Source organism: Oreochromis niloticus, linkage group LG2 (assembly GCF_001858045.2).
Source record: "Oreochromis niloticus isolate F11D_XX linkage group LG2, O_niloticus_UMD_NMBU, whole genome shotgun sequence".
Classification (NCBI taxonomy): domain Eukaryota; kingdom Metazoa; phylum Chordata; class Actinopteri; order Cichliformes; family Cichlidae; genus Oreochromis; species Oreochromis niloticus.
This window is the reverse complement of record NC_031966.2, coordinates 6,060,451-6,087,229: the sequence shown is the minus strand read 5'-3', so window position 1 is coordinate 6,087,229 and position 26,779 is coordinate 6,060,451. Positions and strand designations below refer to the sequence as shown.

Sequence of the window (26,779 nt, the reverse complement as noted above, 5' to 3'; positions counted from 1 at the left end):
GAACAAGCATCTGAAAACTGCCCGAGTGTTTACTTTAGGTTGGGAGCTCGGTGCGAACTCATCGGTTTATCCTGGCAGGGCCGCGTGAGCAGTCAATAACAGGCGGCTGAGGTGGCACCAATAAGACCCGAGGACCTGACTCCATGGAAAAACACACACAGCGGAGTGTCGTTAGCGTAATGCACTCAGCCTGAACTCTCGCACAGAGACTGCAGCAGACACGATAACCTGGAATCAGTGTTGTTGTTGTTGTTGTGAACAGGTTAGCATGACGGCACGCTGATGATGCGCTCATCCCTCAGAGAGGAGATCGTCTACAGCACAGGCGTCGAACTCCAGGCCTCGAGGGCTGGTGTCCTGCAGGTTTTAGATGTGTCCTTGATCCAACACAGCTGATTTAAATGGCTAAATGACCTCCTCAACGTGGCTTGAAGTTCTCCAGAGGCCTGGTAATGAACTAATCATTTGATTCAGGTGTGTTGATCCAGGGTGAGATCTAAAACCGGCCCTCGAGGCCTGGAGTTCGACACCCCTAATCTACAGCTTTGTCTGTGATTTGGAAATGTAAGGTTTCTGTATCAGCTTTTTTTAAAATTGCTCGTGGACTGAGCTTCAATCTCACTTCCCTTTTTGACAGCAGTCATTTAACTAAATATCCTCTAAATTTAATAATAATAATGATAATAATAATAATAATGATAATGATAATACATTTTATTTGAAAGCGCCTTTCAAAACACTCAAGGTCACTGTACACAGTAGAGTAAAAAGCAACATAAAAGCAAGGAGTTTACACAATCATAAAAGCATAAGACATAAACAAATTTAAAATAGTTGAATGGAGAGGTTATGTGGGATAAGCTATTTTGAAGAAGTGGGTTTTGAGTTGAGACTTAAAGAGAGAGAAGGTAGAGATATTTCTTAAGTCAGGAGGTAGGGAATTCCAGAGTCATGGAGCAGAGCAGCTGAAAGCCCTGCTCCCCATGGTGACAAGACGGGGGGAGGGGATGGAGAGTGAAAGGGAAGAAGAAGATCTGAGACAACGAGATGGGGCAGTGATGTTAACCAGATCAGAGAGATATGGAGGAGAGAGATGATGAATAGCTTTAAATGTGTACAAGAGTATTTTGAAATTGATACGATATTTGACCGGGAGCCAATGAAGCTGCTGCAGGACAGGAGTGATGTGGTGGATAGAAGGGGTCCTGGTGATGATACGGGCAGCAGAGTTCTGTACACGTTTAAGAATTTGTGGTATATAAAAAAGAGCAGCTGAGCAGCAGGTAAAATACGAGCTTTGTGGGATGTGAGCAGCTGCTGGGCTCAGAGCATTGTTCCGTGCAGCTGCAGAGAGGTCCAAAAAATATCCAGTCTGTTTCCTGTTCCCATTTCTTCATTGCATCAAGAGCTATAATTGATCTGTTGATTTAGGAACTGAGGCAGGTTAGTGGTAAACTGGACTTAACATGAGACCCGACTGCAGCCAAAACTGAAACTAATCCGTCCTCGGCACACCTCGGCGTAGATTGAAGTCCCGCTCAGGTTGGATGTGCAGCTAAATGGTTGGATAGATGTCCACATTAAGAATACTGCACCCATGCAGAGTGGAGATAGCAGCATCCATTACGTGGTGGATTCCTCGCAGCATTCCCATCTGCATGCATTGGACTGAGGCACCCTGTGAGCGGCTCTATTAGGAGATGATTTAGGAGAACATGGTTCCCACCGGATGCTGCTCCCCCGGAAATCAAACTGTCATCTGGTAATATAGCATGAATATCCCACAGTGGGATATGTGTGACCTGGCAGATGTTTTAGGTCATAAATTTTTTTTAAAAAGTGCTAAATGTTTTCCAAATAAAAATCATTACTGGTGAGAAACTGAAGGGAGGGAACTTCCTCTGTTATTTAGATCCTGTGAAGCTATGTCCTCTTTTAAAATTAGTTTATGGTTCCCTCAGCGACCACGGGGCAGTATGTGGATTTATTGGTGTTTATTTATGGATCTTTTAGGAGCAAATAATTTCAAAGCAGCCGAGGCACTAAAAAGACTTTGTCTGGAAAAGCAAAGAGTGCTGACTAAACTGAGAGATCTTCCATAAGTAAAGTGTTTGTCAGTGATGATGCAACAGAACATGTGACTTAAATCATTTCCTGATTGGACAGCTCTGCTGATGATTAAATAAAATCTGTGAATCCTCGTAAAACAAACGGTCCATGACAGGAAGCCTTTTTTTCTAATTCAAGAGAAATTCATCTGACAAGTCCAATCAAGTGCACCTGACGCACACTTCCACTGCAGCTCAGTCGTCTGCGGGGGTAAACCAAGCGCTCCTCAAGTGCCTCTTCAGTTTGAAGCCATTTCCTAATGAATGTGCAAAGAGATCAGCGTGGTTAGGTCCCGGGGCGACGGAGGTGCTCTAACCTGAGAGCAGAGCCATGCTGAGCATATGAACGTAGGGATTGATTAGAAGACTCCCAGCAGCATTATTTTTTAAATCCAAGTCATCTTGTCAGATAATCTTGAGCTCGTGATGTCAGAGCTGCTCTCTATTTCATGTTTAAAGTTCATTTGAATGTTGCACTTTATAATATTCAGAATAATAAAGTTTATTTGTATAGAACCAGGATCACAAGGAGAATAACTGTCTGCGTCACGTTAACACAGATGGACGCGTAAACATGATCTATGAATGGATTCACTTCCACGTCTGTGATTTAAGTATGGAAGTGTAGTACTATCGCTGGTAGTTCTTCCAGACCTTTAGTTAAAAAGGCTGAGACAGAGGGCAGCCGTTTCCCCTCAGAAAACACCGACACATGTACAAACTGTGGGTTAAATTGTAGTTTGGGACTCACTCAGTGAGGCGTCGCTCTGCTATCATAAAGTCTAATCGTGCCTGAATTATCTGGCAGTTATGCTTCTCGAGAAGCTCGTAATGGACGATCAGGATGAGATGCACAGAAATGATCAGAGACGATGATTAAAATCAGGGATGGTTTCTTCCTGCAGTGAATTTGAAAGTTTCCATCTAATGTCAAAGTGTTTTTGTTATCAGACAGCATGCAGTGGAGGAGGCTGGCTTCAATATGTTTGATTTTATTATCCTCCTGCAGGCAGATATTAAACTGTGTCACCATGCGTTCAGTAAGAAGCAGGCAGGAAGTGTATGTGTCTCCACGTCTCACTGTCAGAGTGTGGATGCGTGAGCTCTGTTATGTGTGAAGTTGTGCAGTCTTGCTGTTGCGCTGCTGTTTCCTCGATCATGCACGTTCATGCACAAACAGAGCTTTGAATTCTGAGCAGCAAAGTCTGTTTTCAGAGCTTGAAGCGTGTTCACGTCCTGTTGACCTTTGTGTGTCGCGCTGATTTATTTAGTCTTTCACTTGCTGCTTTGGTTTAGGCTCTGAAAATAATTTGGCTGTCATCGGGAGAGACGGTTTGGTTAAAATCACGCCACGGCGGTGAATGAGCCACGGCAGCTGTTTTGACAACAGCAGGCAGATTTTTATTTCTGTAAAAACCTGTGAACGTGAACGTGAACGTGAGGAAATACAGTTTTCCCTTGTTCATTACTCTCAAGTGCAGATAATCTTTGTACTTCTGTCTCTATCTGGTAACACCAATTATTGTCCTTGTGGTTTCTGCCTCCATAGTGCTGTAACTGGTTACTGCGATGAGTTTGCACTGTGGGGAAAGTGCTTGTGTCATAATTCCTCAAACTGTAGGTAATCGATAAATGGAGCTCCGGTTCAGTAACAAAGAGGCAAATCCCAACATTTCATCCAAACTAAAGTTGTGGACGTGTTGAACATAAGCGTCTCTGACATTTACCTGAGCAGGTTGGACTCTTAGTTATGCAAACTTTGCTCTGCTCTGGAGGCATAAAAACCCACTGGTGCAGTTGCGTCTCAGTGGGTGGAACAAAAGAAAAGAGTCTGAAGTTTGAAAAGGTCAGAATGACCCTGTTTATTGAAGGCTCTGAAGCTGATCCCAGTATTTGTCCTCTGCGGTGTGAGCTCAGAGCTGGTCGGTATCCTCGCTCTGCGTTGCTGCTTGTGCGTTTGATGCGAAGCCCGTTGAGCGCTGCCTCGTTACTGCCACGCTGAAACGAGTCAGCCTGTGGGCTGATGAGTTGATGTAATGACTTCTATTTTCAGCTGAGACCCCACTGAGGCAGCTCTGCTTTGAAGGCTGGTCCTTCCTACACACATTTGAATTTGTTCAGTTTATGGCACAAAAAGCTGTCGTGCCATTTCAAACGAGGACGGTTAAATCTGTTCATGCTCTGCACTGTGTGTCGAGACAAACTGCGGCGCCTAAATGACGGCTTCCTATGACCTGCAGTATAACTGCTAACATCAAAGCCCCACTTTATGATGTTAACAGTAGTTCTGTTTATTTATGATGCGGGTTTATTGATCTCTGTCTTTAAGTTAGTAATAAATCAGAGGTTCATACACACGAACAGGCTTATTTCAGCCACCCTGCAGCTCTGTAGTGCTTTTTACTTATTCATCGTTAGGATTAATAATCGTAGGGACCTCTGTGCTGCCGTTTAAGGCACATCTTGGTTTTATGGGGCATTCACCGTTTAGCGTGTGCTTGCAGGTCTAACAAATCTAAAAATAATTCCTGCAAACCATAAAATCACATCACACATGAACTTCGGACAGTTTGAGGAGCAGGTCGGGGTGCTGCTGCTGTTTCACATGTTACTCATAAAAGGAGTATTCTCTGTGTAGGTGAAGGGTTAGGGTTAGATGTGTTACCTGTGCTTCTCACACATGGAGTAATTGGACATGATGCAGACTGTGGTAGGCAGCTGGGAGGGTAAAGTCCATCTGATGTCTAATGGCAGCTGAAGATTTCTAGTAATAGAGTTCTAGTAATAAACCATTTGGTGATTTCATAGCAGAGTGGAGTCCCAGCAATGGTAGGACTCCCTGGAGGCTAGACCCTGGTGGTCCAGGTGGAGATGAAGCAGGCAGAGACTTGGATGAGGCTGTCTGACCAGTGACGGCAGAGCACAGAGAGTTTTTGTCCTCTGAAAAATAAAATCCACCCTTATTGCTTCCATCAGGAAGACAGCCAGGTGCTGCTAATCAGGTGAACACGATTAACTCAGGAGTGTGAGCACCTCTATACAAGCAGAGTTTTAGCAGTGTGCAGGTCTGCAGTATTCAGCTATGATTCACGCCAGGCTCGGACTGTTCAGGCATCAGGCAGCAGGTTAAAGGTTAAAGTTCATGACAGCACAATTAGAATTAGACTGAACACGTGTGGATGGTTGGAGAAAGCCTCTTCTCTCACCTAAGCTGTGCTCATCGTCCACATGGCAGCACAGCTTAGGTTTGCAAAGCTGAATCTGAATAAAGCACAAGACTTCAGCAACAATGTCCTTTGGACAGGCCAGACCACTGTGGTGTTTGACCAAAACCCAACTCATATCAGCACAAAAACCTCATAGCAGCTAGCAGCACGGTGGTGGAGGGATGGTGATCGGAGTGGACCATATGTGCCAAAGTATTGTAGAGTCAGTGCACCAGCCTTAGACTTAGGCTGAAGAGCTCAGAGCAGAGCTGCTGCTCTCCACATCAACATAAGTGGAAGAAGAAGGTGGATAAATGAATGGATGGATGGATAATAGATGGACAGATGGACGGACGGACAGATGGACAGATGGATGGACCGACCAACAGATGGAAGGATGAATGGAAGGACGATGGATGGATGGATAATGATGATAGATGGATGGACGGAGACATGGATGGATGGATGGATGGATGGACTGACCAACAGATGGACAGATGAATGGACGGACGATAGATGGACAAATAGATGATTGGATGTATGGATGATGATGATAAGATGGATGGACGGATGGACAGATTAATGGATCAATGGATCGATGGATGGATAGATGGATGGCTGATTGATGGATATTTTTACATTTTTAAATGTTAAATTAATTTTAAAAATGTTGTGTTTGTGGCTGAGGACCTGTCTGCTCATTTTCACCACAGTTCTCACAGTTTTTGATACATGAATTACAGATGATTAAAGTATACCTGAAGAACTCTGGAGAAAAAAAATAGCAATCTAATGTAATGGTTTTCATGAAGTGGTTCTTCATCGTTTTAATAGCTGATTATGACTTCTGTAAGGACTCTCTCATTTATCTTTCCTGGCTGTGAGACCAGGGCTTGGCCTCAGTTGATGATAAACTTGTCACAATAAAATTAAGACCAATTGTGACTTTGCAGCTCAGTAAGAAAACATCCCGTTCCTTTTTTGTTTTTTCCAAATGAAAACTTTCCTGGTAAAAACCCTTTGTATGAAGTCTTTTATGTTTTTATTGTCAAAGGTTTCCAGCTGTCAGCACAATCAAGAATCTAATGTGTCAGATAGCAAATACATAGTTGCTTTGAAGATAGATGGTTTATAATACTCTGACACATGTGGACTCTGAGATCAACTGTAAGGTGTCCCTGTGCCAGGAATCACTTGCTTAAGATGAGCAGGATTACGACACTGCCATAAAGAGGTGGAAGTACGAGAATTCACAGAGACAAAAGAGCAAACAGGCCACAAAGAACTCAGAGAGAGCTTTAAATAAACCCACACATGCAGACTAATTTGACACGCAAGTGTTGGTGCAGCAGCTTGGATGGTGTGCTGTGTGGAGATGTTTGTAGGAAGAGTGTCTTTCATAAGCACTTTATTGCCGCCGTCCAATGAAACTGTTTGTCTTATAAATTTGATCATTGTGAATCTTTCTGAAGCTGAATCACTACAGAGTGCTATGGACACCTTTATGAATTTGAGGTTAAATTGTAATTTAGTCATGGGGCATAGTTTTAACAACGTGTACCACTAAAGAGCCTCGAGTCAGTGTTTTGTAAAAGGACAAAATAGCAACAGTTCACTACATAAATAAAACTGAACAAAATTTAAAGCAAAGGTGTCGATTTTCTGGTCAATCCATGTTCCTACCCTCAGCTGTGGTCACGAACTTTGGGTGATGACCAAAACAATGAGGTCACCTGTATAAGCGGCAGAAGTGAGCTTCCTTTGAAGGGTGGCTGGGCTCTCCATTAGAGGCTCAGGAGCTCAGTCACTTGCTAGGAAGTCAGACTTGGAGCCGTTCCCTCAGAGGAGCCAGCTGGGGTGGTTCAGACACCTCAGATAAACCTGTTAAGTGATTTGTTTTGGGAATGTCTAACCTGGAAGGAGCCCGGGGGCAGAACCAGGACTTGCTGGTGAGATTATATCTCTCGACTGGCCTGGGAATGATTTGGTGTCCACAAGAATGACCTGGAAGAGGCTGGGATGAGGGAAGTCTGGGGTCTTCAGCTTAGACTGCTGCCCCTGTATAGCATCATCAGATAAAAGAGGGAGAAACTCATTGGATGGACGGACGGATGGATGGTTGGATGAGTTGATGGATGATGGATGGAGGGACGGAGGGATGGACAGACGGATGGATGGATGGATGGATGGGACTAAACTGAATTGATGGACCACACTCTGGCTTTGGAGAGACTGTTCTATTCCTCCTTCCCTTATTGTAGTGGGGTTCCAGGTCCATGCTGCTGATCCTGTCAGGGTGATGTCAAAGTTTCCAGAGTCTGGATGCTTTTCTCTCAGTGATCCACCACACTGACGGTGAGGGAAAAAACAAAGAGCAGCCACTCATTGGCAGAGCTGAAACTTTGAAACAGTGAAGAAGAGTGTTAGAGCTGGGCTACATTATATTGAAGGCCCAGTATGTCACTATAATTGCTCAGTCACTCAGCAGTTATTGCAGCGATCCACGGCTGTGATGGTAATGAGTCTCCTTTGTGCAAAAATGCACAGCAGGAGTTTCCTGTGCTTTCTGCTGCAGCACACATCCAGGTAACTGTGTCATTAATGAGCTGCATGTCTGTGACCTACATGCTTGGAGTTTCTATCAATGCTGCTTAACAGAAGCTGCCATTAAGGTTAATGGGACCGGGAGCTCATGCTGGCCTCGGTGGAGTTCATCCCTGCCGTTCCCCCCTCGTCTGTCTGTGAGTTCACTTTCACTTTAATGTCACTTTGAACGGCCGGCTTTGAGGACATGCATGTTGGACTCTCAGTTCACCAACAAATCCTTGGAAGCACAGTTCATCTTCCTTTGGCATTCCCTCAGAGAACAGAGCGTGTTTCCTCTGCATAGTGAAATCAGACAGTGTTGATTATTCTGATGACCAGCTGGTGATGTAGAGGATGGCCACACTGCTTTTAATACACCATAAAACCTCTTATGGTACAAATCTTTGTAATGTTAATCTTGACCCAGTACTTAGTCAAATACACTTAATGAGACCTCAGCTGAAGATGCTGCTGATTTCAGGTGCTTGTTAGGGATGCAGTGACTTTGATTTGTAGAATACTTTATCCAACCACATGGTTTTACAGACATGTTTAGCATGTTTTGTTTGCTGTGTGGACTCGCCAAGCTTAATATTCATAACAGCAAGTGAGTTTGTAAAAATAGTAAAAGTTATTTGTTACTGGACATGAAAAAAAAAATACACAGGCAGGGAAAACAGGCCATCTCGAATATTCCTGAAAGCTGGAGTTTTATCTAGTTCAAGCTGTTATAAAGTGAAGGGTTTGGGAGCGTGGCTTTGACTTTGGACTTTGCCCACTGCTAAATGAGATGAACCAGGCTTGTTGGTAATGACTTGCTTAAGTGTTTAGGGTGCTATAAAAAGGCGGCCTGAAGGTGTTAAATAATTGACGAGACAAGAGGGTGCTTTGTTCTCAGCTGAAGGATCATAAAGTCTGGTGTCCTTGTGGGTGGGTTGTCCTGTAATGTGGTGACTGGAAGTCTTAGTTTGTCGTTGTGAACAACATACTTACAGAAATCATCACTTAAGCAGATTCTTATTTACTAGCAGCCACTGTTTGAATAAAAGATAAAGCCGAGTGGAGTATGCAAGTTATCTTCAGCTTTCTGTGACCTTTTTTATTTGTGTGCAAATCAGACTTTCTCATCTTTGTGTCGTTAGAACGGCGCGAGCAGTGCATTATAATTAATATTGTTTTCTTTTGCCAGATAGCATTTATTACAGAATTACAGTCAAATTAAATAAATGAATTAATTGTAAAGGTTTTTATCTTATGGCATTTGTCTGTGTTCGGCCATACATACAAATTTTTGCTGCCATGATGCCAGGTCTCTTAATCTCAATGAGATTTTTCCTGGATAAATAAGGACTAGTAAAAAAAAAAAAAAAAAAAAAAAGATCAGAGAGAGTTCAGTGCCGTTTGAGGCATCCCTAAAATGAGAGCGTGAACTTCAGTATTCGAAACATTCATATCTGAAGGCTTCTGTGAACTGCAGATCAGGAGGATGAATAGCGGATATTTCCCACTGATTAGCCATTTTTATGGTGCTGCTCTTGTTATTAGAGCAGTTACAATAACTGGAGCTGCCAGGAAGTCACACGTTTCTGGACAGAATACTGTTCTTGCTTCTATTTATAGAGTAGTATTTCATCAGTAGCGCCCCCTGCAGGCCTGCCGGCCCCATCAGCACCGTGATTAAGTTTATCTGTTTGTGTTCACTGAACGAGGCAGCGCAAGGTTACACAAGCGTAATAAGGATAAAACTGTTTGTCTCTGCGAGTGTTTCCATGTGAAGCCAAGGAGACTGACGAGGTAATGACTTGCTGACTTATTATATAATCAAGACGTTCAGGAGTGCTCTATTGAATTATCATCAGACCTCTTTCCTTCTTCGTCTGCCATTAAAAGAGGACGCACTCTGTTTCTCAGCCATCGTGGCACTCCTACCTTCAGCCCGACGTTTAGATCTGTGTGTGCGCTCTGGAAATTCCAACAGGGTTTTTATGGCTTCTGCTGCTCAAATCTCCACTGAGTCACCATGAAGCACAATGCTGAGAAAGTTCCCGATGACAGACGGACGGACGGACAGACAGACCCATCCGTCAGTATGAAAGGTCACTTTGTGATGACTACTCAGAGCTCAGGGACCAGTCTTGATTGCCTGTGTTATTGAGTGTTCTGACATTCAGTTCAAGCCAATCTCTGAACAAAATCCCAGCGATGGTTATTCCTCAGCTTGCTCAGTCTGCTGTTCAGCTCGGAGCGGCTGAAGCGCTTTAAAATGTTTTGTTCAAGCAGCCGTCCAAAGTTATTGTTTACAGGGAAGTTTCATTTTGAAAGGCTGCAACTACTGAAGATGATCTCTGGCTTTCGTTTTCATTATGTCTGGTGCACAATAATTAAAATTAGCAATCAGTTCTCTATAGAGTGTTTCAGGGCTACAGTGAATGTTTGAATTAAAAGCATGAATATACAAATGAGTTTATACCCATCCTTCCATTTCCTGCTCTTATCTGGGTCCGAGTCGCATGGACAGCAGTCAGAGCAGAGACCTCTCCCCAGACCTCCCCCTCACAGCCACCTCTTCCAACTCTTTGGGGCACCCGAGGGGCATAATGTGTCCAACATGCCCTGGGTCTGCCCCAAGTCCTGTTTCCACTTCATTATTTCCCAAACACTTCACCTAGAAGAGATTCGGGAGACTCCCTCAGCTGTCTCCTTTGGATGTGAAGGAGTAGCAGCTGAACTCTGCGCTCCTCACCTCATCTCTAAGGCACAAATCCATCAGCACCTGAACAAGATTCGAGATGCCTGAATTCTCCACTTAGGCCAGCTGCTGGATCCCAACCCAGAGTGGGCACTCCACCTTTTCCGAGCTGGGGACCATGGCTTTAAAAGGACTGGCTTTTTTATTCTACTTGAGCACTCAGTGCTTTATACTGCACACACATTCAGGCACTTTTTGCTTCATGGAAGCACTTTCTAACTTTCGGCCCAGCGTGAGCTGGACTTCATCACCTGACAAAGCCAATAGGACCACATCATCTGCAAAAAGCAGAGGTGAGATCCTGACACCACCAAACTCGACAAACTCCACCCTCCACCAAGGGCAGGTGGTGCCAATTTATTTACATGTTCAACCTACCCAGCTTTTAGTTTTCAGAAATAGAACCTGTTAGTAGAGCTTTTTTCTCATCATCTGAATACAGTGCAGAAATTTTGGCTTATTGTCACTCAGATTGTCTCAGCTCATAGATTTAATCATCACCAAGCATCGGATCCAAACTGGCTGCTTTTAAATCTGCAAAGTCATTAATTTGCTTGGAGAGCTGTGTGTGTGCATGCAGGGCTTTTTTCATGTGCATCAGAGATGATTTAGAATAAACTCTGAAACCATGTGAAACTCTGTGTGGTTGTTTGAAGCCAATGAAATTATAATTTGTAGGAGGCAAGGAGAAAGACACCTTCAATCAGCCTATCCTTATCTTTCTATGCTCTCTTCCTTTAAAAGTTCAGAGGCCTTGAACTGAGACCACGCTGACATTTAACAGGACAAATTCCCCTGAAATGCCACCCAGTTCAGCTGTTATTAGAAGTCAATAAGACGAAGAGATGCAGACTCAAATAACTCCGAGCAAGGTCCAACAAGCCCCTTTCGGCTCGCTGTCCTTTTGCTTTGTTCTTCCTTTCTCCCTCCTTTCGCCTCTGATATTCATCACCTGTGTTTTATGCCTGATTCGTCTTCTCCTTTCACCTCTGTTTTCCTTTTTCTTTGCCTCTTTCTCAGTCTCTAAAACTCTCATCATAACTCACCGACTTAAGTTTTTCGATCAATCCCATAACGAATGTGAAAATCACACACAAATGAAAACTGCAAAAACACGTGGTAGATCTCATCGGCAGAAAGTAAATGGACTACTGTAGCTGCTCGGTGTTGTTGCGTGTTTACCAGAGACTGCAGGATGCTCATTATAATCAGTTTAGCAAATTGGGCGTAAGACTCTCACTGCTCGAGCCTCCATGTGTAGAAGCCATACTGAGAATGCATAGAAGCTTAATAGAAGCCTAAAAGAACGCACAAACTGGAGGAGAAGCATCCATCTTTCACTGAGAAAGAAGAGCCCCGAGAAAGCCATCAAACTCAAATTAGCATTTAAATCAAATTGGAAAATTCATCAAGAGGTAGAGTCGTGTGTCCTGGCTGCACGAGCACAGGAGAGCAGCATCCTCAGCGGAGCGCCGCTCTGTCACCGTGAAGTATTACCCCGGCCGGATACCCACAGGGCTGGCAGCTGGATTGCCCCTCAACAACAGGCAGACAAATTTAATTACCGTTGTCAAATAAAAGCAAACGGAGTCATCTGTGGGCCTGCACTTGGAATGAAACCCAGGAGCACCCGGTCCAGATGTCTACTGGGTAATTTCTGCTCCTTAAAACACAGCGAAGGGGAAAGTTATTGGGTTGGTTGGAGGCCCTTGAGCACACTGAAGCAGGCAGATAATTGAAGCAAAAGGAAAAGGGATGGAGGAATTTTCAGTTGGATGGCAATGTGAAGATAGAAACTGACCCCCCTGTGAGGAGACAGAGCAGAGTAAAAGTATCACATCATCGTGTCCCAAACTAGAAACACCCATTAACCTCCTAAACCTCACCTCATCGCTGCCCTCTGCACTTATTAAAATGAGCTGCACAGCAGATCAAATGTATTCATCTCGTTAACAAAAACCTTCACTGAGTCAGAATTCCCCATATTGTGCAGTCTGAAACCAAACAAGCATCCATCCATCCATCTGTCCATCCATCCATCTGTCCGTCCATCCATCCGTCTGTCCATCCATCCATCTGTCCATCCATCTATCTGTCCATCCATCCATCTGTCCGTCATCCATTCATCTGTCCATCGGTTTTTTCCACCCATCCTTATCAGCTCACAGTCACAGCTGCCACAGGGTGAGAGGTACACCTGTACAGGTCAAAGAACGAGCTGGACGCTGGCCTTAAACCCAGGACCTTTTTGTCGCCCATCCATTGCTTGTATCTGTTTTAATATAGTTTCTGTATTTTGCTCTGTGTTGAGATAAAATCATGCTCTGTGCGGTGCTTCATCAAAAAAAAAAAAACTTTCTCTGAATCCAGACTTAATCTCAACCATGAGTCACAGCAAACTCTCTGACATGAAACTGCAGCTCTTTAAGCACTGCAGTGGAAGCACTAAATCTGTTTGTTTATATGGCCTCACTCCAGAAGCAGAACTTTATTATTTATTACATTACCGCTAACATAATCCAGGTTGTATTTTCAGTCAAGCAGCAACCTCCGGGACTGAGAAATGAAGCCAACACAGAAATTCCAAAAACTGTGGTTACAGGCTGGCTCCAAAAGCCAGGCAGCCCTCAGACTCTCATGTTAAAATCCCCGATACACAGCATTAAAGCTGTGTTTACACCCCGCCACACACAAACAAGCAGCTTGGTCTCTATGAATAGTCGGGGCTGGCTGTAGCTCAGGAGGTACAGCAGGACATCTACTGATGCTGAAGGTTGGTGGGTCCATCCCTGTGCTTTCATCAGAGTGGATATGATTACTAGAAACAGTCCGTTTAGCTCAGCCTCAGTGACAACTGCACAGGAGCACACAGTGTGGTGGAGGAGCATTTGTAATGCAATCATCTGACCAATAACAATTTGTCCCATCTACAAAGTCTGAGCTCCAGTTTTGGTGCCCAGTGAAATTTGAGGATTTCGTTTGGATGATTAGCAGGTGTCTGGATGTCTGTGGTCACTTCTGGCTCTCAGTGGCAGTAAAACGCTCAAGCTGAGGCTTTAAGGCGAGTTAAAAAACCAATAGTTGATAGTGGCTATGAACATTTCCAAAAGCAGCCTTAGAAACATTTATTGTTCCCTAAACTGAATGTTTTTCCTTATTTGGAACAGTTGGCAGATGAGACGACTGGCCAGAAAACTGTCTCTTGCCCAGTCTGGCAGGATGATGAAGGGTTCATTTTGGATGTGCAGTTGTTGCCAGAGGTCCCGGTTCAGTCTGTCGGGCTCCGATGGGGCCCGGTTCAGGTCACAGGGTGCCCTGCGCTGTGGCTCTCTGCGGAGGACAGGCAGCAGATGGTGTGGTTGACAGACCCACAGCACGAGCAAAGCCATGCATCTGGCTTTTATTGATTCTCATTTTCATTGTTTTTCACTTCAGGCTACCAAGAACTGACTGAGTAGTGACACCATGAGCTCTCATTACAGAAACAGGCTCACCCTCTCACACCTGCTGGGGTATTTCACAAGTACACGTCATGTGTTTCCATGTGGGCATGTTGGTTAATCAATCCAAAGTCAGACATTAAAGTTTTCTCATTCAACAAACCTGCAGCCATACTAAACATATTTCTCTTCATTACTACTTTATTATGTACTTTGTTATGTACCTCACAGTACCAGGCTGTAACAGTTTAAATACATAACAATATGAATATGTTTAAAAATATTATTACTGAACATTTAAACAAACTTTATGAGCGGTACATGTTTTATATCCACATAAAAAATAATTATAGTCAAAATTATGTCAAGTGTATTAAAATGGTTTTTAAACAGTCAAATACAGAAGCTGCACCTTTGTACTCTTTTGTTACTGCAAACTTTTAAAAATTATGCTTAAGAAGGACAAATAAAATAAAGTGAATGTATTCTACATATCAGATTATTGCCTTAGAAGGAAATCCTGCTCAGAGTGCTTGGCCGAGGTTTCTCTGTCAGCGAGCTTCCTGTTATTATTATTCTACAGAAACATGAATGGAGTATTTACTGTGGTAGTGGGGGTCATTTTATGGAGTCTGAATTCTTGCCAGTACCAGGACATAAAATACTTCCACAAAGCCCCTCTCATCTCACAGATATCCACGACAGGTCCTTTTGCACGGGTGCCATGATGCAGCGGGTTTAGGGTAATATTGAGACTGTGTCAAGGACCTTTAGCATTTAGAAGACACATTTTTATTGGTTGTTTCAGTTCAAACTCATATTTCCAACAAGCCAGACAGGAAAACCTAATAATTAGCCTTCCACTAAGTCTAAATGAATATGTAGTAAGTTTAAAGTGTGTCACTTCTGGGCAGTTTGTTATTATTTTCAAAGATGACTGGTGATGCATGCATCCATCCTGAGCTGTGAATAATGACAGTGTTAATGTCATCTAATCGCCTCAGAGCCAAATACTGAAAATTGCACGAGAGCGGGAAAGAAAATTGGCAAAGGAAGTATTTCTGTGGCGTTAAATGTCATTTGACTCTGCAGGTCGATGCCCATCGCATATGAAAGAAGCAGAGCTGTGCCAAGTGTCGGTCACGCTGCATGATTCACAAATATTAGAAGTGTAAGATGTCCTGCTGGTGCGACGAGATGTAAACGGATACGCTCAGACTGGCGCACTGCTGACGATAAAAACCTGATGACACTGACAGGGAGAAGGATGAGGATGATGATGATGGCAGGTGGATGCTGATATGGATGGAAAGTTAAAGAAAAGCTCCCAGTTTGGATTCAGAGACAGACACCGTCTCTACTTTCCTTTTTCATAAAGCATATTATAGTTAGGGCTGGATCAGGTCCTCAGTCTCCGACTGCATGGTGGCCTCCCATAATGCATTGAGTTTCTTCTTCTGTAGTTTGTGTTTTGTCTCTGTCTCATTCTGCTTTTCCTTTCTCTTCCTGTCCCTGAGCCCTTCCTGCCCTGTCCTTTATCTGATTCTGTAAAACACCTTCAGATGACTGCTGCTCTATAAATATAATTTAACTATAACTAGTTCAGTCAGTTAATGTTTGATTTGAGGACAGCAAGCAAGTCAACGAATAAACACGGGTGGAAACTAACGGTGGATGTGAGGGAATGACAGCATTACTGAGAAACAGAACCTGCTGCAATAATCTCCATTATCTTGTCTCAATGTTGGAAGGCAGACTCAGAACTGGGAGGAAAAAAAATGAATAATTGTCTGGCTTTGATAATGGGATCTTTGTTGCTGTTCATATCCCTTCTACTCCCACATCCCTCCATTACTATGAGCAAATGAAGGCATAAATGCCAAAAGATGATATTTCGAAGGTGAAATTGTGGGTGCAAAAAGCACCAAATCAGCTGTATCGGCTGTAATATTCTGCATATTATTACCTGAAACATACATTACCTACACCATTTTTATGAAACGACCCAACAAACCGACTCCGATAAGAGTGTTGATGAAAAACGAATGATGCATCACCGGCCATCAAGCAGAAGAAGAACATGCTGTGTTATTTTCTTGAACAAAAACATTTCATTGATTCAAGATTCAAGCTCTTTATTGTCAATACAACAATATACCGTACACAGTATACAGCGTACTGAAATGCCGTTTCACCCCAAGCCCCCCATGGTGCATTTATAAGAATTTAAAAAAATATATCTCCAAGAGATATAAAACTAGAAATTACAAGTAAATAATAACTCGCTAAATTTGGGTAAAATTAAGAGATAAAAAGGTACTACTACTAACTATATCTATGTACAATAAACAAAGACAGGGTAGAGACAATATGAATGGTCATCTGCAACTACAGAAAAGTGAGATGACTGTGCGATAGGTATTGAATACTAGATACTGATAATTGTATTTAAGAAATCGTCTTCTCATTGGTGTTGGGACCGGATATCACAGGTTCTGCACCACCTTTAGTTTTCCCCTGCAGTGAGCAGCAGCGTCCCCGTCTGTGGCGCTGTCAGTGAGAGCTGCTGCTGTGCTCATGTCAGTTGGAGATAAATCTCTCTTGAAAGACATTCGGGCCCTCCTCATTTATTCACTTCCTGCACTTCCTGTAAATCAGATCATATCAGAGATTATCAGGATTCAGTGCAAATCCAGAAATAAAAGCTTTAAAGTGTGTGTGTGTGTGTGTCTGTGTATTTATATCCTTGTGGGGACATCTCATTGACATAATGCTTTCCCTAGCCGCTTACCCTATCCCTAACCATCAAAAATGAATGCCTAGCCCTGACCCTAAACGTAACCATAACCTAATTGTAAAGCTGACACTAAAACCACATTTTGAGTCTCAAAAATGCCTTCAAACTCATGGGGACCGGGATTTTGGTCCCCACAAGGGCTGTCGGTCCCCACAAGTATAGTAAACTTCCAATTTTTGGTCCCCACAAAGATGTTAATACCCGTCCACACACACACACACACACACACACACACACACACACACACACACACATATTTCCTCTGCCCTCTCAGTCTCCAGGCCATTCTGACGCAGACAGTAATGTTACCTGAGAAAAGCTGGGAGCTGATTGGCTGCTGGTGTGAGTCAGTCAGTTAGCAGGTGAAAGTCGGCCCTCTTCCTGTTTCTGCACGATAACTGTTTTCCTGGCTTTGAAACCATGGCAACAGACAGCACCTGCAGGTTTCAATCTGCAGGTGAACCTCAGGTGTGCGTAGACCATATCCTAAAACTTCCAAATATTACCAAACAATGAATACATCATTATATGTTGTAAAAATGTGTATAAATATGCTGATGTGAGGGGGCACGGTTAGGGTCAGATCCGGGGGCCACAAACCTTCCAGGTGAGTCATTTGGCGCCATTTGTTCCCTGCGATGAGACCACGAAGCCCCCCAAACACATGCAGGGTGTCCCCATGTAGCCTCGCATTAGCTATGGAGCCAGCTGATGGGCTGTGTGCTTCACGTGTTAAATACAGCAGCTTCACTGTCTGCAGTTTATTATGTGGATGGTGGTCATGTACATTGCTCCTTTTATCGTGTGTAATATAACAACACCACGAAGCGTTGGTGTTGGTATCACCCAATAAAATCAGATTTCTGACTGTAAATGACAAATGGCTCTCAGGTAGTAATTGTTTATGTCACTGGGCCGCAATATTCAGTAAAAGCTCCAGAATACAAATATTAGATTGAATGAAATGATGTTAAGCAGCTTAACTGGATTTTTGACCTGGAGTCCAAATACTGAGAGGACTGTGGTCTGAGGTCGTCTCTGTGATTCTCTGACATTTTCATCATGATTTATTGTTTTGATTTGTTTTATTATTATCTTGGTCTTCATGCTGGAGTTTACATCCATTCAGTCTTTAAGTATAATGAAGACTAGAGCTGAACATGAATATAGACAAGGTGGTAGAACAGGAAGTGGATCAATACACAGTAATGCAGTACTGGCTCTAAAGTTTACGACAAAGTTTGTTCGGCAGCCTCATTAGTTTATGGGGACATTTTGGTTGTGTGGAGCAGGGAAACCTTACGTGTTCATTAAAGTTAAAAAGTCCTGAATGAAGAAGAAGAAGAAGAAGAAGAAGAAGAAGAAGAAGAAGAAGAAGAAGAAGAAGAAGAAGAAGAAGAAATAGAAATAGAGGCGTTCCTTCACCCAGTCCTGGGTGGTGTCCTTGATCCCGGCTCCTCATTGTTCCCGCCATCGTGGGTCTCTTGAATCAAAATAGCACATGGACAGGTAAACCTGTCAGCACAGCCAGGTGATGATCCATGCAGTAGCTTTAAGTAATATACATGCAGAATCGTAAGCATGGCCCTGCCTTGTAAAAGAAAAATTCATGCGGTATGGATGTTACTCCACCCTGCTGGTTATTGCACTGTTCATGGCCTCCTGCAAGCTGCTGAGTATCTCCCGGACACAGGAGCGTGCTGTTCGTCACCCTCCACCTGCACTGGGAACCTTTGGCTGAACTTCACTCACACAGATGAACCCTCCACCCTCGCGACGCTCTGTCACTCAGTCTGGACTCTTCTGGAGTTCTTCGTATCTCGGCTGTTTGTGCACATTTATGTTTTCTGGCCTCTCCACACTAGTTTCTTCTTCTCTCACATTTTTCTTTTTCTCTTCTCATGTTCAAAGCTTTGTGCTCAGAAAGCTCTGTCCTAACCCAGTTTCAAGCATTTGTTTAATGATGTGTTAAAGAAACGCCGGTGATTTAAATGCCGGTTTATGGCCGTGACAGAACAGGAGCGCCAGCTGCAGATGAGCATCCTGCTGTTGCATCACACAGGAAATAAAATCACGACGATCACACAAACACTTGTGGGTTATATGGAAAACCAGCTTTACTGACACTGAAGCACTAGGCAGTGATCCATGTTCTGTAACACTCAAGCAAAGCTAAATAGGACACAGGGGCCCAGGAAGGGTCACAGGCTGTGCTGCCGTTTGGAAAGTGCAGGTCATGTGACACACGGCATCGCTAATATTCAGCATTTGTGTTTACTTCGGGCCGCTGTGGCACAAAAAATGTTAAAATGGTTGACGTACTTATTCTTTTTATGCATTTATGTTCATGCTGGCTAATTTTTATTATTAGAGTTATAATAGAGTTATTGCTGTTTACTGTTTTACAAAAAGCATATTATTTTTATTAAGATGGCAGATTCCAGATATGTTAAAGGTTGCATGTTGGCGTCCAGTGTGCCGGCTTGTGTTTGGCTATAAAAACATGGAAAAAGTTTAACTCTAAAGTGATTTTTGACAGAGTTTTGTTTTTATGACAGGTGCTCTGACCCTGTGAAAATGTGAGAAACTTTTACACGGCTGTCATCGGAAGCATCACATGACAAAGTTCTTACAGATGTTATTAGTGACGTGAAGTGACGTCAGGTACCGGCTCAGCTGGGTTCTGTGTGTGTGAGGCTTCTCTCTGAGTTCTTTAGCTTCCTCCCACAGTCCAATCACGTGCAGGTGAGGGTAAATGAGGGACGTAGGTGTGGAAGCACATGTGGAGTTGGGTGATAAGTTCAAACTCACCGAGACCTCCTTTGGCGGTGGTGGTGGGCGACGCCTGCACAATGTGTCGGTTATGTTAGAAAACGTGATGAATCTAAAGTGCAGAGCTGTAGTGAACAAAGATCCATGTGAAAGTGTGTGTGAGGTAAATGTGCTTCGATAGACGTCACCTCGCCCAGCCACAGGTGTGCACGTCCTGCCCTCAGGCTGCTGCGCCTCCTTAACCTTTGATGTTTTCGGCATGTGGGCAGAGCTGTGTTAAAGTCACCCCCTGACGAGAATATCCCATCGAAACAACGGCAGTGTGAACATAAGAGGCAGCCCGTGGCTGAACGTGGAAGACTTCATGAGGTCCAGTCTGCCGGCTCTCTTGCTCTGGATGCAGGAATTCCTGCCGGACTCATTGTAACTCGGTCCAAACATCCAAACGTCTCTCTGCATTCACTGACTTGTTGGCTCGACTCCAGCTCAGGGCCGTCATTTTAAACGCTGATGTGCACTTCTGATCCCCCATGCCGAGACTCTCATTCACGTCGCTGTGAATAAACCTCTTAGCAGCATATTTCTGTCCACTTGTGATGTCCCGCCCACCGCTTCAACAGCTAGTAGCAGGAAAGCTGGAGGCTTTCCTGGCTGGCCTGCCTCAGCGTGTTGTCAGGGCCGACTTCGATACCTCAAAAGGAAGCCTCGCATGTCCCAGCCCTGAAGCCTGAGCTCACCTGAGCTGCTGTCGTCTCATTTCCTTCGCGCTCAACAGTCTTTTATCCCCTTCCCTGGACTCTGTCGGCATCTCCCACCGTCTTAGCTCTGCTTGTATTTCTGCTCTCTGAGCTCTGTGTGACTGGAAGAGAGCTGACAGACTCCAGTAAACCCTCTTAGCAGCCTCGCCCATTAGCTCTGTCATGCGTTCAGCTCACCTCACCTCCCCGACTGAGACTATTATAGGACAGAGTCGGCAGCCTGTGGCGACCTGGAGACGGTGCCAAGGCGTTTCTGACTCACGGCGAATCGATGATGATATAATAATGATTGGAGACGAGATGATAAAGTCTTGAACATGAATGTTCTTGGTCGATATGTTTTTGTTGTGTGAAGGTGACGTGTGCTCCAGTTTATGTGAGTGCAGGGAAACCCGGTTCATGACAGAATAATAAAGAGCAGCTCCAGCTGAGGCTACATGGACTGAGCTGGGTTCACTCAGTCTGTGTTAACCTGTCTGCAGATGAGTGATGGATTAGCTGGACTGTACAGATGTGTATTGTGATGGATTGTGCACATTACGCATGCATTGAGCTGTTTGTTCACATGTGCAGGTGGCATGGCTGCATTCAGCACGTCAGAGATGCTGCAGAGCTAATAAAGAGCTCTGCATCTATATTTAGTACATCATGCTTCCTGAATAAATCTTAGACTCTATATGATGAATTACCTTCTCTCTGACTCAAGATAGATTAAGTATGCCTTCCTTTTATTTATGCCCATCTCATCCCAGTGTGCCAATATTTAGAGGTTAAGCCTAAAACCAAAGCAGGCTGTAAGTTTCTGTGTGTCCAGGCTTTTCTCTTTACGTGTGGATGGAATATGTGAACAACATGTCCTCCGTACTAACACTTGCATACAACCACAGATCAGCCACAACAATAAAACCCCCTCTAACCACCAGAGCAGCTTTGATTCTCCCTCCGGGGTCCCAGAAGGAGTGGCTCTGGGTTAACACTTGTCCGTTCCTCACAAACAGATCGCTGGACTCTGTGACAGGATTGTGAATTATTTTAAATCTCATAAAAACATTTTTTTCTTATTCATGATGCACAGACATTGGCTAATCATATATCACAGAGAACTTTTTAAATCTGTAGTCCTCTTTGTTCCTGCAGCATTCAGTATTTTGCGCAGATTAGTTTTTCAGTCACCATCACACAAACATGCGAGGATCTTTTCTGCTGCTCGGGCGTCTTTCTCACGGCTGCCGTGCCGTACAGATGGGTCATAGATTAGAGAGAACACCCTGAACCTTTAAACCCCCCTCGGGGGTCAGCCTGGGGCCCTGCTTTGCTGCGAGGGGCATATCATTGGCACGGTTTGGGCCTTCTGTCCTCGAATGGGGAGGGTCACTGCTCTTCAGTACAGCTGTTGTTTATGCTGTAATAAATGAGCCGTCTGGGAGTCGCCCCTCCACAGAGCAGGAGGGGAAAGGTTTGGTGAATCATGTGACAGTATGATTATTAACAGAGCTCAGATCAGTCTGTATCAACTGTTTCTGGACAGAATAGCTGCAGCAGATCGTTGTGGCTGTGCGTGCTGTTGCACATGATCCTGGCATAATGTAATATAAACGCTGGTGTAGGGAGATTGTGTGCAGCAGATTTACAGACACAGTCTGGTTCTTTTGTTTCCTCGTGACAGAAAAATAAGTCGTTGTGCTGATATTTTTCCGCAACACTGTGCAACGCTTTGAGCTGAGCGTGTCTGTCAGCGTGTGTGATGTTGATTAGGTGAGGATTTTGTTCTTTCTGCTGCGTTTGTGCAGATTTAAACGTCCATGCGGCGAAGCGCCCATGACAGCTGCCTGCTCGGCTGAACGGGGGTAAATCTGCGGGGCGTGACCTTCCTCGGCCTCTTTCTCTGCCAGGCTGACCTTCACCGCCCCACCCCCATTAATCCTACCTGCAGCCTCAGGCCGCCTTCCAGTACTGTTTCTGTTTAATTCTGCAGAATTTAGCACAAATAAAAACATGTTCTGCTTTGATGGAGTTTTATTTTGGGAACATTGTTGTTTGGGAACAACTGATGCTGCTCTTTTAGCGTCGGCGATCTCGTCTTACCTGACTGAACGTCCGGGTTTCCTGATACTCCAAAACACAAAGCATGTTTTCTTAAATGTGCGATGTGTTTAAAGTAAAAACCACTTTCTTCCTGATGTTGGAAAAACACAATCAGCTGACAGCGTCGCATTTTCCACTGGAGATATGAAAGGCTCATGTCTTCCTCCTCTCACCCCAACCGATCGCAGCAGATGGCCCCGCCCCTCCCTGAGCCTGGTTCTGCCGGAGGTTTCTTCCTGTTAAAAGGGAGTTTTTCCTTCCCACTGTCGCCAAAGTGCTTGCTCATAGGGGGTCATATGATTATTGGGTTCTTCTCTGTATGTATCATTGTAGGGTCTACCTTACAATATAAAGCGCCTTGAGGCGACTGTTATTGTTAGCGCTGTATAAATAAAACTGAATTGAATTGCACAGCAGAGCTGCTTTCTGAAATGTAATGCCCTGACTCCGTGGATGACCTCAAGACCTTTGCTCTGTGGTCTTCTTTTAGATTTTTATCTGTGGAGACTTAAAGGCCAGCCCGAGTGGCTTTGATCTAAGCCACTCAGTGAGTTTCTTGGACTCTGCTCTGTTTTACGTTCTTATCCTTGGTGCTGAAATGTAATAAATGTTAGTGCCGTGGTACCCGAGTCTCCTGAATGCTTAAATCGACAATCGTTTTCATAAAACATTGGATGTTATATGCTCAGTCTTTGACCTCCAGCTGCTGGTTAACGTAGCCGAGGTCAGTCAGATGTTTAGTAATCACCTTTCCTTACAGACTCAGTCTTACAGTCAGTTTGAAATCCTCTGAATTCAAACTTGTTCGACCCAAATACAAAGCTACATGCGCAGCGGCAAGTCGTTCATCAGTGCACACCAAATGTCAACCAAAATTGTTGCATTTGCATAATCCTGATGTGGTTTAACTATGTTAATGTAATCTGCTGAGACCAGGACTGGTGTAATAGTTGTAATTAAAAGTTCCCTCTTTAATAATGTAAATCATCATGTTCATGTTTTAACAGTGGTTTTCTGTCTGCAGGGACTCTCAGCATTTATGGTCACATGAATGTCAGCGCTGCAGGCCAGATGCCGGCGATGGCGGAGCTCGGCGGTGAGAGGTGAGAGTTAATCAACTTTTACGGAGAATAATCACGCCATGTGTGATTACACGCTTCCTGACAATGGTCATGCTGATTAATACACAACACAAAATCCACCTTTTAGCTGTTAGCTCAGTCAGACTCAGTGATGAGAGCTTTGACTGTTCAAAGATGCTGACGCTGCACGGATGCATCAGAGACGTGACATGACGCTTTTTTTTATAGTATGAATCAAAACGTTTTCTTCATTTTTGTCAGGCAGCTTTGTGAGTTTGGATATGTCATCTTACTCCCTGTACAGGAAACTGTGGCTCTGCAGCCTTTCAGGTTCATACAACACAGAACTAAACAGCATCATTGACAGCAGATATGAAACAGCATGAAAAGAGGGTGCAGAGGCCGGTTACAAAGTGGCTTGCAGATGTGCATATATGCAGATGTGCAGGCAGGCTGTGTTGTGTGGATGTGTAACAGCTGAGCTGCAGTGGTGAGCTTCACTCTGTGACCTGAATGAATTCACTAATGTTCACATAAGTAAACATAAACGAGTGCCCAAACGCTTCATAATGAATCTCATTCCAACAGATGCTTCAGTCACGCTGAGTGTGAAGCGCTCGTAGTTTCAGCCACACGCTGATGTCCATTATGTAAAAGCAATATTCAAATGTATTTTGACAGCTCTGGTTTCCTCTTCAGGGACATCCTCATCTTCAGATATTTGGTTCAGCTGAGGAAACATCAGCTAGCCGGGGGTTCTCGCTGCCTCTGTAGTTGTCTTTGCCTCCAGCTTGTGGGTTTGATTAAAACACTGATCCTGCTGAAAGTGCTGTCTGGTCTGTTTTTGCTGTGCTGGGATGCAAAGAAAGTCGTTTCTCTGTGCTTGGTTAACAACTTTTAGCCTGGAGGATGAGAGACGGATGAGACTTTGATCAGAAATCATCAGTGGGAAGGCTTTCTTTTCTTTGCCTCACAGATCCACAGACACAATTCTCAGAGAAGCCAGAGACAGGGAGCGTCAGTCTGGAGCTGGAGCACAGAACCAAGTGAAAGCTGAGGTTTTTACATCTCTACATTAAATATTTCCTCTTTGCTGTGAGCGTTTATGTGAGAAAACATCGTTGATGGTGTGATTATTCAGTGTGATTTCCACTCTGTGTGAAGCAGCACTCTGTCATCCCTCAGCACCTCTAACTGCACTAAGCTTCTGCTTCCTGCTCCATATTAGTCATAAGGTTTCTAATAATTAGGTCGGTGCATGGATGGTTATCCCACTCAGCTTATCGTACTTTATTAAACACACAAACTCTAGCCACCCCGAAGGTCAGCCGATCAGAAGAAGGTCAAAGAGCGCCTCGTGTTGTTTTCACTTTCAGATATTTCCTGCGTGTCGACAGTGAATCTGAATCTGAAACTGAAACTACGAATGCTGAACCCAAAGAAAAACTGTGGCACAAACCGCAACAGCACGAAATATAAAATGTGGATCCAACATTAACGTTTCCTTTCAGCTTCATGGAAAAAGAGAGTTCGTTACTAAACCAGGCACACACAGGATTTTATTCCCTCAGGACATTTGAGGCAGAATTAAAATGATGTAAGTGAAGCAGGAGGTCGCGGTACAGTAGTTACTCAGGCTCAGCTATGAGGTAGTACTACATGACCTAGTTGTGTGCTGTGCTGTTATGGATGGGGTCCGTGTCATGTGATGACTGCCTCCAGCAGTGTTTGGAAAGGCCCACGCTGCACTCGACATACATGAGATCATAGCGTGTGCCCATATACATTAAACGTGGTCACACGAGTGACACATATCAGTCAGAGGTGGCAGGCAGGTGACTCACCTTCAAATATGAGGAGAGATGAAACGAGTGCACTCAGAATAAAAATGAACAGAGTACCTGTGGCTCTTTGACTTTTTGCCTCCAACTTCTACAACAATAGAATGATGGGAGCTCTGAGTGATTGGTTTAAGGTGGAATCAGGTTTGTGGTCTGATCTCCTCTCCAGCCTCGGCTTTGAGTCTTTATCCATCATCCTAGAGATGCACGCTCAGTCGCAGATGCAGGAAACGCGCGAGAAAATCTTTCTGTGCAGAGTTTCCTGTTGGTGCTGCTGCTGTGGGGCAGACATCTGTCTCTGCACGGCACTCAGCTTGTGTCTCACAGTATTTATCATACAGATGCCAAATGTGGTCCACTTACCTGTTGGAGACTGAAATTTGACTCCTGAATAGCTCGGGTTTACCTTAGATTAATGTGGTAATGATATGATAGAAAATACTTACTTCCCCCACTGTGTGCTGTGGGCATGTAACGCATTCATAAAACTCACCAGTCTCAGGTCGGTTATTGTTTTCCCCTTCAGAGTGTGAGAAAGTGTTCAGTGTACATTTGAGTGTAGTAGGAGTAGAAGAAGTACTTCGGCGGACAGACTATGATGATGAGGTCATCAGAGAGTAGACATGGAAGTAGGAGGTGGGGACTGAAGTCCTGGAGTGTACAGGGATTGCAGAATTATTAGGCAAGTTGTATTTTTGAGGAATAATTTTATTATTGAACAACAACCATGTTCTCAATGAACCCAAAAAACTCATTAATATCAAAGCTGAATGTTTTTGGAAGTAGTTTTTAGTTTGTTTTCAGTTTTAGCTATTTTAGGGGGATATCTGTGTGTGCAGGTGACTATTACTGTGCATAATTATTAGGCAACTTAACAAAAAACAAATATATACCCATGTCAATTATTTATTTTTACCAGTGAAACCAATATAACATCTCCACATTCACAAATATACATTTCTGACATTCAAAAACAAAACAAAAACAAATCAGCGACCAATATAGCCACCTTTCTTTGCAAGGACACTCAAAAGCCTGCCATCCATGGATTCTGTCAGTGTTTTGATCTGTTCACCATCAACATTGCGTGCAGCAGCAACCACAGCCTCCCAGACACTGTTCAGAGAGGTGTACTGTTTTCCCTCCTTGTAAATCTCACATTTGATGATGGACCACAGGTTCTCAATGGGGTTCAGATCAGGTGAACAAGGAGGCCATGTCATTAGTTTTTCTTCTTTTATACCCTTTCTTGCCAGCCACGCTGTGGAGTACTTGGACGCGTGTGATGGAGCATTGTCCTGCATGAAAATCATGTTTTTCTTGAAGGATGCAGACTTCTTCCTGTACCACTGCTT

General features: G+C 43.9%; 1 pseudogene; it reads left to right on the top strand.

The window, feature by feature from the left end:
• The window catches only part of LOC109203602 (5-hydroxytryptamine receptor 4 pseudogene), a 75,309-nt pseudogene that overhangs the window by 17,293 nt on the left and 31,237 nt on the right, over positions 1-26,779 (top strand).